This window comes from Gossypium hirsutum, chromosome A08 (assembly GCF_007990345.1).
Source record: "Gossypium hirsutum isolate 1008001.06 chromosome A08, Gossypium_hirsutum_v2.1, whole genome shotgun sequence".
Lineage (NCBI taxonomy): Eukaryota > Viridiplantae > Streptophyta > Magnoliopsida > Malvales > Malvaceae > Gossypium > Gossypium hirsutum.
This window is the reverse complement of record NC_053431.1, coordinates 56,962,220-56,973,057: the sequence shown is the minus strand read 5'-3', so window position 1 is coordinate 56,973,057 and position 10,838 is coordinate 56,962,220. Positions and strand designations below refer to the sequence as shown.

At 34.5% G+C, this 10,838-nt stretch overlaps 1 non-coding gene across 1 annotated transcript; it reads left to right on the top strand.

Annotated features, from left to right (window-relative positions):
- The first annotated feature begins 1,107 nt into the window (after positions 1 to 1,107).
- Positions 1,108 to 1,214, top strand: LOC121205385 (small nucleolar RNA R71). The gene has a single exon (XR_005900464.1). It is a non-coding gene; the product is annotated as a small nucleolar RNA R71 (small nucleolar RNA).
- The last annotated feature ends 9,624 nt before the right edge of the window (positions 1,215 to 10,838 follow it).

Sequence of the window (10,838 nt, the reverse complement as noted above, 5' to 3'; positions counted from 1 at the left end):
CCTGGATCTTTCAATTTGTGGGGTAGCTTATTCTGTAGAATAGCTGAGCAGACTGCATTTAGCTCCACATGTGACGCTTCGTCCAACCTCCACTTATTTACTAAAAGCTCTCTTAAAAATTTCATTGCATTTGGTATCTGCAACAAAGCTTTAATAAACGGTAAGTTAATATGTATTTTTTTCAAAAGTTTAAGGAATTTACCGAATTGTTCGTATGAGTGGTCTTTCCTTGTCGCGTTAGGGTATGGGACACGAGGTCTATATTCTTCATTTACCGTTTTGTTATGATTTTGTTCTACCTCACCTTGACCTTTGCTTACCACAGTTTCTTGCCTCGGTTCTGGTTCAGGCTCAATGACTCCTTTGTCATCTTGAATATTAATTACGTTGAGCTATTCCCTTGGATTGGGTTCAGTGATACTTGGCAAGCTACTTTGTGGTCGTTCGAAGATTAGTTTAGAAAGCTGGCCTATCTGAGTTTTGAGTCCTTGGATCGATGCTTATTGATTTTTAAGTGCTGTCTCGGTATTTTGGAAACGGGTTTCTGACACTAATATGAACTTTGTGAGCATCTCCTCAAGGTTCAGTTTCTTCTCTGTTGATAAGGTGGCTATTGAGGATTTTGTGGCTTTTGATTCCATTGACCACCCAGGAGAAATTTGGTGGCTCCTCCAACCTGCATTATAAGTATTACTGTATGGGTTATTTTGAGATCTAAAGTTATTGTTACCCATATAGTTGACTTGTTCATCTTCAGTTGTGGGATTGAAAGATTGATATTCTGTATGCACACCTCCTCCACTTGAGTCACATCTCATTACTGGATGTACCTGCATAGAACCAAGTAAACCATCAATCTTTTTATTGAGAAGTTCTACCTGATTTGACAGCATAGTAACTGAGTCGACGTTATAAACGTCGTCCGTTTTTGTTGGCTTAGTCCTCATGACTTGCGACTGATAATTAGTTAGTGACATTTCTTCAATGAATTCATAAGCCTTTTCAGGTGTTTTGTTGTTGATGGTTCCTCCAGCAGCTGCGTCAACCATTTGCCGAGTCGAGGGATTCAGACCATTATGGAATGTTTTTACTTGAAGCCAAAGCGGTAACCCATGGTGAGGGCATCTTCGCAATAGATCCTTGTATCTCTCCCATATATCGTAAAGTGTTTCTAAGTCCATCTGCACAAAAGAAGAAATATCATTACGTAACTTAGCCGTTTTAGCCGGCGGAAAATATTTTAGTAGAAATTTTTCTGTCATTTGTTCCTGAGTAGTAATTGACCCTAGTGGTAATGAGTTCAACCATTGTTTAGCTTTGTTCCTCAACGAAAAAGGAAATAACCGAAGACGAATGGCATCATCAGAAACGCCATTGATTTTAAATGTATCGCAAAATTCCAGAAAGTTTGCTAAGTGAGCGTTGGGGTCTTCATCCTGAAAACCATCAAACTGAAAAAACTACTATATCATTTGAATTGTGTTAGGTTTTAATTCAAAAGTATTTGCAACTACAACAGGTCTAACTATGCTAGATTTAGTTCCTGTTAAAGAAGGTTTAGCATAATCATACATAGTGCGTTCCTAATATTTCAGTTCCCCGGCAACGGCGCCAAAAACTTGATCGCGTGATTTGTAACAAGTAATAAACATTTATAATGAAGATCAAACCTAGACTAACTATTATCACGACGAAAAGGCAAGCGCCCCTATCGAACAATAGTATAATAATGGCAAGACCGGGATATCGTACGCAAGGGAACCAAAAGTACTAGTAATATCTATCTTTTTATTATTTAACCTAGAAATAAATAGGGGTTGTTTATTAAACTAATTAACTCAATTAATTAACTAATTACTAAGGCAAAGAGAAAATTTGGAAAAAGACTTTAAGAAAAGTATTTGATAAAGACGACACCCAAGGAGGAATCCACTTAGATTTCACTTGTTATCTGACTCTGAACCAGACGATTTATTCACTTGACTTGATCCGTGAGACTCCCTAACCTATATTATTATCTCTTTCGAGACTAATAACGTTTAACCCTCAGTTGAATTAATCGAAATCTCTTTCTTAATTAAAACCCCTAGGGAAGCAGTAAATCGATCTATGGACTCCCATATTAGGTTTCACCCTAATCCGACAAAATCTCGTAACCCTATTTCTAGGCATTTGATCAACTCCGCTTAATTATGCTAAATCTACTCTTAGACAGGGACTTTTGCTCCTCTGTCTAAGCACATCAAATCATGAATCAATACTCGGAATATTAACTCAAGCATTAAGAACACATAATTAAGAACAAATCAAGTATTTATCATACAGGTCAGATAATAATAACAAGATCCATCATAGGTTTCAACCCCCTTAGGTATCTAAGGGGTTTAGTTCATAATAAAATAAGAGTACATCTCAAAAGTATGAAAATAACAAAACATAAAGAAAACTCTAAAACCCCTGAAGGAATTCTGAGAGAGATCTTCAGTCTAGGAGTAGCTCTGGCTTTTGGGATAGATCATCTAGCTTCCTTCAAGTAATTCCCGACGTGTGGTTCTGTACTCCAGAAAAGTTCTGGAGGAGGGGGCCCTCTCTAAGTCATACTTAGGGTGTTTATATAGGCTTTGGATTGACTTTCTTCCTCCCTAAGTATCATTTTCCGTGTAAAATACAACTCCTTGAAAAAGGGGCCTGCCCGTGTGCCACGGCCATGTGACGTGATTGCCAGGCCGTGTTCAATCCGTTAAATTGTACACGGCCGTGTCATCTTCTCAATTTGGTCCGTTTTGTCCCTTTTTTGCTCATTTTTGGCTCCTTTTAACTCTTGGTGCTCTCCTGAGTACAAAACATGAAATAATCGGATTAAGAGCACCAAAATCCATAAATCTAGTAATAAACATCCATAAATATGCTAAGTGTTTGGGGTAAAAATATGTATAATTTGGCGTTTATCAATAAACCATTCATTCACGTACATTTTGTTCCTAAATCGAGCCTTTGAGGCCTTAAAAATGTCATAAAAGCATTTTGGGACTAATTTGGAATAAAACAAAAAGTTTAAGAAAAACATATAAAAATTGCAAAACAGGGGTCGCACAGTCGTGTGACATTGCCTTAGGCCATATAACTTTCGGAATAGGGACACACGGCCGTGTCCCAGTCTATGTCCTGACCTGTGTAACTTACTATGTAGGGTCACACGTCAATGTCACATGCTCGCATGCCAGGCCGTGTAACTCTCTGAGTAGCTCCACACGCCAGTGTGCCAGGCTGTGTGGTAAGCCGTGTAACTCACTGACTTGTACACTAAGAAACTCTCAGATGACACAAGGCCATGTGCCTCACACGGCTGGGTCACACGCCCATGTCCCAGGCTGTGTAAACCCAAAATGTACCTAAAATTCAACACTACAAGTCTATTTCATACCTAATCATTTAAACCATATAGGCACACATTCAAGAGGTTCAAATACCATTCAAAGATACACAAACATGCTATTTCAATCATATTAAATTACCTAACAAATGTGCCATTCAAAGGCACCACAATTGCATCAAACATAATTTACCAAATCAAGTTAACCTTACCTTATTTCCTGCATGAAGACTTAGTTCAAATAAGTACTAAATCATGTCTCAATAGATCATTCTCAAAACAACATCAACATACCAAAAAGGACAATAATATCAAGCATATTGAAATACCCAAAATGATATAAGTAAGGCATCAAAGTGTACCAAACCAACATAGTTTTCAAAAGCTTATACATGCAAAAACAACATGAACACATTTATCAAAACACCATTACAAGTCACCATATACATGCCATTATAAACCTTGGCCAAAATGCTCAAAAACTATCGAATTGACTGTTGGATAGTGCGATAGGTCTTCGACGAGCTTCCTACCTTCGATATTCCAGTAATCTATAAAACAAAGGAAAGAAACTACATAAGCAACGAATGCTTAGTAAGCTCGTATAAAACTTAAACATAACTTACCATTTCAATAATACAATACATATATTAAACATAATTCAACACCAATGCCGTAAGCTTAGTAAATCCTAATCAACATCACTAGCTTACAAGTTAGTGTATCAATCCATAACATAATTGAATCAACATGTGATATGTAAATTTCCATATGTACAACATAATTTAGTTCATAAATCTTTTCACTAAGTCATGATTCAATCCATTTGTATATTTACCATTTCGTTCCTTTTTCTTCCCAGTTGAGCCATTCAGAATTTCATCGGATACTTAGGAAAGCTCACACGAAGTGTGCCTTTACATATAACCGTAACCTTTCTTTTACATCAATGCTCACTCGAGCTATAAAATGGGCCTGCTCACACAAGCTGTGGGTTGGAATGTAAGCTACACGATGCTACTTACACAAGTTGTATAGAATCCACAACAAATGTAGGACCTCAGCCATCGGTAGGACATTCAAGACCAATACTTGAAACATGAAATCCCTAATGACATGTCATTTGTATCCTAAGAATTCCTAAGGTTCAACCAAGACTCTATATCCATCAATTCTTCATATCATTAATACATTTGTATATCGATCCATTTACATTAAAAATAATATAGTAAGCATTCAATTTAAATAACATTAACACGATTTCTGTTCATACGAACTTACCTCGATGACTAGCGGCGTAGAAGTTAAGTCGAACTAATCCGAAGCTTTAACTTTTCCTCAATCTAATTTCGAACATGATTTGTCTTGACCTAAATAGGTAATTTAATCAATTAAATACTTCTAGTATTCAATTTAATTCACATTTTATATTTATGCAAAAATATCAATTTGCCCCTAATGTTTTAACTTTTGACAACTTAGTCCTTAAGCTTATAACTTAAAATTTAACCATTTTAATCTAAATCCATATCCATCAAAGATGCAAGGGACCTTGAAACAACCCATATTTACTATCTTTTCACAAAAAAACCCTAGTATTTATACTTTTAACAATTTAATCCCTATTTTAAAAATTCATCAAAAATTACTTAACAAAACTTGTTTATTTTTCAACAAGGATTCATAATATATCAACTAACATCAAAACTCATTAAAAAATGTTTGTGGAAAGTCTTCAAACTTTAACAGTTTTTCAAATTAACCTTCGGGCTAGCTAGATTAAGCTAAAACTATCACAAAAACATAAAAATCATTAAAAACTAACCTCAAAATACCCACATGCATAAGCTATGTTGGCCGAACCCTCAAAGAAAAAAATGGTGTTTCTTCTTCAATATTTCGGCGAAGAAGATGAATAAAGTAGTTGATGCAGTTTTTGTTTTGTTTAATTTAGGTTTTATTTGTTCAATTACCATTTTAACCTTTAAAAACTTTCATAATTTCATTAAAACCTATCCATGTACATCCATTATCAACATATATGGAATAATTACATTCAAGTCCATTAACTTTCATTTCCAAAGCCACTTAGCCCTTTTAACTAGTAGAACTCAACTTTTACACTTTTTATGATTTAGTCCTTTTTTACCTAATTGATCATTTAAACATCAAAATTTCTTAATGAAACCTGAATGCGACCTTAATAATATCCCATATAAACTAAATAAATAATAAAATAATAATTCACTCATCAGAATTGTGGCCCTGTAACCACTGTTTTTGATACCTCTAAAAATGGGCTATTACATTCTTACTGCCAAAGCATAAAAAACCTTTCTCATTTATTGCCTTTCTTCTACTATCCTAGGATAGTCATCTACAAAAAGATGAAAACTTGATATAGAAGGTTGAGATCCCTTCTTTGACTCAATTGTTGCGAAACATTCCAATATTTGTCTATATATGAAGCCTGTGATAAAGCTATCACTTTGTTCTTTTGATCCCTTAGGATTCAAATACCCAGAACCTAGTTAGCTTCTACTATTGAGTTAAAAGTAGTTTAACTGATGATAGTGCCTCTACATCATTCCCAATTAGTAGAATGTCATCAACTTATACAACAAGAAAGATCGACTTTTCATCTTTAATACATTTATAAAATCAAGCTTCATTAAAGTTTTTCTGAAATCCAAAAGTTTTGATCTGTAACACCCTATACCCGACCGGATCATCAAGTTCGAGCTACAAGTTGCCACATTTGTTCCTAGAGCAACTACAATCGCAACTTTTATCGATTCAGTACTCTACATTCACTAACATGTTAATTTCATCATTATATTATAATAAATAATTTGGTTTAAGGTTTATTCGAGCTTACAAAAGCTCTCCTGATAAATTGAGACCATTGGAGGACTAAACTGCAAAGCTTTCAAAACACTTCGAGTTGGAGTTTTGACTTTAGGGGTGTTGTGTTGTGACCTCCTAAACAGTAGGCTAGGTTCATAGCTTGAGGAGTAAAATTAAAAGTTTCCAAACTTCATGGAGTTGACATTGTGACATCAAATAAGGGACATCATGATGATGAAGGCTGGTGTCGCAACATCCATAGGGCGGTGTCGCGACTCAATAAGTAGAATACAACAATTCCAATCTCCTTGGGGTTACAACCTGACATTTAACAAATATGGTTTGTCTTAAGACCCAAAATGACAATTCAACACAATCAACAAGTTCAAATATATATAACTCAAACTCAAAAGACCTTTTCCAAGTATGAACCATTATCATTTTCATTCATCCACTACTTAATTATACGAAATTAGCTATTTACAACTTTTTGCATAATACGATCATGTTGAAGTTGAGCTAGTAATGGCTAGCTAGATATGGCATGATAGTATATTTCAAATTATGTTTTTGAGATTAATGATATTGGAATGAAGTTGATATTCATATATGGTTTTAGGGTGGATGAATTGAGTTGGTATCTTAAAACTAATAGTTTGTAGGTGTAAAATGTTGTTAGTAAATAAATCAGAGTGGTGTTTTGATGTAATGCAAATGTGTAAGTTGTGTAAATGTTTATGAATAAACATTGGGTTATGTTATTAATGCAATAAAGGTTTGGCTTGTGTAAATAGAAGTAAATTGAATTGGTACCAAATTGGACCCTTTGTAAATAGCTGGTCACGTTGTGATGTTGGACTATTGTCTTTATTATGATCATGGTTAGTATGTTGCGTCATGATGAGGAACCCCTAAAGTTGTAACGTTAACTCGAGATTTTGAAATCTTTACCATTTTTTCCTAATTCGACCTCGAGTTGTGATAACTCCAAATTTTATAAACATTTATAGCACATTCTAACCAATAATTCATGCAAAAATTGAGTATTTTAACAGAAAATTTTGTATTTTTATTACAAATTTGTAAATTAGGACAAAATTAAAGATAAATTTTGTAATCTTACTTATTTACATGCTAATTTGACATATTTTTGCCTATTTGACATAGTTTGATGCAATAAGAGAAAAATTAGTCTTGAAGCTCACCTATTTGATGTTCGATGTTGTAACATTTCTTTCAGCAAAGGCCATGCAGATGTGGGTTGATGGCTGACCAGCATGGGGCATCCTAAAATTAGTTATTGGACTTCCAAATTCAATTCGACCCAGCTTGTAATTGGATCACTGAAGTGGACAAGCCTATACTTAATTTAAAGCCCAAACCGTCTACTAATAGAGGAAAAGAGCCCAATTCGGCTATGGAAGCCAAATTGCCCATAAAATAATTAAATTAGGCACCCAAGAATTGTTAAAAACTCCCACAACAACTTCCCTATGTGACTGTTCAACTCATTCCCATGAATCAAGCTTTGACTAGCTAAATTTATCAAAGTCATCCACCTTTCTTCCTCAACTCAAGGGGCTGACCATGCATGAGAGAAAAATAGGGGATTGACATCTATTTTTAGTAAACTCAAGGGGCTCCTCAAAAGTATAAATACCTCTAGCCATTCACCCATTTCATTCATCCCTCATTCACCATCTCTTCTCTCTTTTCTCTCTTCTTTCACTCTTTATATTTTCCCATTTTGTAAAGAGTTTTACAAGGCTTTGAGAGTAGCCCCATTTAGCCATATTGTAACACCCTCAACTTGAACCTATTCATTGGATCTGGATCTCGAGTGTTATCACCCTAACACAAAATTATATTTAACCAAAATATACAACTTTCAACAATACACCTTAATTAATAACATTTCATACGTAATTTACATCTGGGCAAACAACATGTCATTTCAATTATTTGAACAAGACCTTTCACTCGAGAGGAATTACAAGTCCATGTTTCTCGCTTATTTACATTACTTCATTTATTCTACCTCTAAATAATATTACTGGAAGTGTTTGTAATACTAACATATTCTGTACATTCCATAAGGATTATAAACAATTTTTGTAACTTATTCACAAGATTTCTACCAGACTGGAATATGTCGCTTTCCTTGCTCTGTATGCATAACAACCCATCTCACTTGTCCTTTGGTTTTGCCCTAGCATTATCCCTCTTGGCGTAGCCTTCAATCCGCTTACCTCTAATCAAGAAGACACAGAGGTAAGTTCGATCGAACTTAGTAAGTAAACCCTTATTTACTTGAATCCCATCTGAGAACTCTCTTATCCAACTCTTTATCTCTTGTTCTTTAACTTAACTCTAGTGGATACATCGCTTAGATTCTATTCATTTCACCATTGGTATTACATTTCGTTTTGAGATCATAACTTGCATTACCTATCATCGTTATCTTAATCGCATTCTTTATTTTGTTCTTTTGTGATTTCTAAATTATTCTTGTTACAAAGGGCCTTACAGATAAAATACCTTTGGTTCGCCACTTATGCTGGCGTATTCTTGTCTAGTTTTTTTAACCATGTTAATATATTGGGTTTGTCACAACTGTTACAGAGCTTTTCCTTCAGAGTTCGCCATACTTACCGTACTTTCAAAAGACTTCATACATTGTTATTAGAGTTTGTTATAGATTCCCTTCTTTTCATTCAAAGTCCACCACAAAGGTGTTCTTTTTTTTTCCAAAGATAGCTTCTAGGGCTTCCTTATCCAAAAGTTGCCACAAAAACGTTCTTTTCATTAAGTACTCACCATAAGTGTAACATCCCGAATTAGGGCCTAGTCGGAACAATGGTTTTAAGACCAAAAATTTAATATAGAAACAATTATTATATGATTTTTATGATAATGCATGCTTGTGTGAAAGTTTCATGAAGAAATTCTAAGCACAAAATGTTCAATTGCATTTTAGGGACCAAATTGAATAAAGTGCAAAACTTACATTCTAGAAACTTTTAGCATGAAATTGCTTTAGATTATGAATTAGGGGGTCCTAATTAGAAATTTGACTAATTTCTATAATTTTAGACAAAAATGGACATGCATAGGAAAAATTGGAAAAAGAAACCCTAAGGGCATTTTGGTCATTAGGTAATTAAAAGAATAAAAAGGGAAAAATCAAACAAAAAATGTGTCCATCTTCTTCCTTGGCTGCAAAAAATCACAAAACACCATAGCTAGGGTTTTATTAAACATTTCCAAGCTCAATAGTAAGTGTTCCCTAGCCCCGTTTTTAATGTTCTTTATATTTTTGAAGTCTCGGTCACATGGTCTACCCATTTCTAGCTATATTTTGAGCTAGGGTTCATGTATGAAAACTGACCCATGCATGACTTGCTTGTATTTTGATGATTAATGGAGGAATATGAATGTTTGATGCATGATGAACATCTTTTATTAGGTGATTTTTAGTGAAAACACCTATACAAAGGACTTGTTTGTAAAAGTGAAAAAGTGAGTAGTAATAATGTGAAATAAAAGAAAATATGGGCTGATATGAGCATAGAAAATGTTCGACCAAGCTTGGGTAATCAAGAAAATGTATGCATTTCATTTTACGAGCCTAGGGGCTAAATCGTAAATATGTAAAAGTTTAGGGGTCAAAATGTAAATTTGAAAAAGTATGATTTATGGACCTGTTTGAATAATGTGAATAATAAATAAGTTAAATTTGGTATTATAGATCAAGAAAAATGTGAATCGAGACTTGATCGAGGAAAGAATAAAGTATACGACGACTAGGCTCGATTACCACCATTTTGTACCGAGGTAAGTACATATGCAAATAATGTGGTATGGTAGTATGTTTTAAATGCTTTAATATAATGTGATAAATGTTTTATTGTAATTCTGAGTTATATGCTTAGTGATTGTTATGAAGCATGAATGTTATTGTGGTCGTGATTTACGATGTTACGAGCAAGTACGATGGAGATACTATATGCAAGTGAGGAAAAATCCCATTTGAACCTTAGGAATAGTTTAGGATACAGTGACATGTCACTAGGAACTAAGAAGTCAGAACTCGTTGACTGGTCCGGGTTCGTGAGATATGTGGCATCCAAGCTCGTTGAGAGGTCCAAGTTTATTATGGATGCAAGCATCCGAGCTCGTTGAGTGATCCGATTTCATGATGGATGTGATTCATGTAACATCCAAGCTCGTTGAGAGGTCCGAGTCCATTATGGATGTGTTACAAGTTATGTGGTAGCTTCAGCTACGTTTTTATATGGGGCACTTATGTGCAAGGTTTTCGCGTATCCAATAGTATTTCGAATGTTCAACGGGTACTGTAATGAATGTAATAAGAGTCCCGAGAAGGACATATGAAAGAGGTATGGTTATGGATACTTTATGATAAGTACAGGTATGTATGCTAAACTTATGAGCAATGCCTTAATAAAGATCGTTTTACAATGAGCAAGTATATATATGTGCATCTAATGAGTAAGAAAAGAGGTTTGAATGAAGAATAATCTTTATGTATATATATTATCAAGTTTTTTCATGTTAATTGTTTACCACTATTGTATATTATTTTCATGTGGACTTA